Raw genomic sequence first — 757 nt, 5'->3', positions numbered from 1 at the left:
AAATTCAATTTATTTAACAGTTATAAGGATATTCACGTTGCTTATTTAATCTTAGGGGTATTTATTTTCTTAAAGAATTAGTCCATCTTTATCTAAACTGTCCAGATTTCATCATAGAGTCATTTGTACTATTTCATTTTAACTAAACAAACTTTTTTTTTTTTTTTAGGCGAGGCAACCCTTGGTTAACCTCACAGACTGCAAGGACCTTGTCAGCTTACAACCCCTTACTTTTTTATATTTTATGCCTACAGCACCTGGTCTTCCTAGGTGGTCTCCCATCCAAGTACTAACCAGGCCCGACCCTGCTTAGCTTCCGAGATCAGATGGGATCGGGCTCGTTCAGGGTAGCATGGCTGTAGACTTAAATAAACAAACTCTTGATCAGAAAAATCAGAGCAATGGTGAAAAAAAAAATCTAGATAACATGGATTAATGTCTTGTGGCCCAGTGTTGTCTGTCCTTGGCCATTAAGGGTACTGAAAGAGAGAGGAAAAACAAAACAAAGCAAAACAAAACTTCTGACATCCAGGCTAGGACTTGCCATTCTCTCATTGGACATTTAAAAAATCTCACAGAATGCCAACTTCAGACGAGGTCATTCTGAGGCCACGATTAAGTGAGAAAAAACAAAGGCACATCAAAATTTTTTTTTCGAAGCACAGACAAAACCAAGACCACTGTACAAGCCACCACACACCCCTTTCTTAGCTTATATGAGTGACTGCTAGTTTTGTTTTTGCTTTCTTTGATTCAT

General features: G+C 37.9%; 1 non-coding gene across 1 annotated transcript; it reads right to left on the bottom strand.

The window, feature by feature from the left end:
- Positions 1-245: 245 nt before the first annotated feature.
- Positions 246-364, bottom strand: LOC120592868 (5S ribosomal RNA). The gene has a single exon (XR_005650229.1). It is a non-coding gene; the product is annotated as a 5S ribosomal RNA (ribosomal RNA).
- Between the last annotated feature and the right edge of the window lie 393 nt (positions 365-757).

This window comes from Pteropus medius, unplaced genomic scaffold, assembly GCF_902729225.1.
Source record: "Pteropus medius unplaced genomic scaffold, Ma_sr-lr_union100, whole genome shotgun sequence".
NCBI classification, from domain to species: Eukaryota; Metazoa; Chordata; class Mammalia; order Chiroptera; family Pteropodidae; genus Pteropus; species Pteropus medius.
This window is presented reverse-complemented; position numbering and strand designations above follow the sequence as displayed.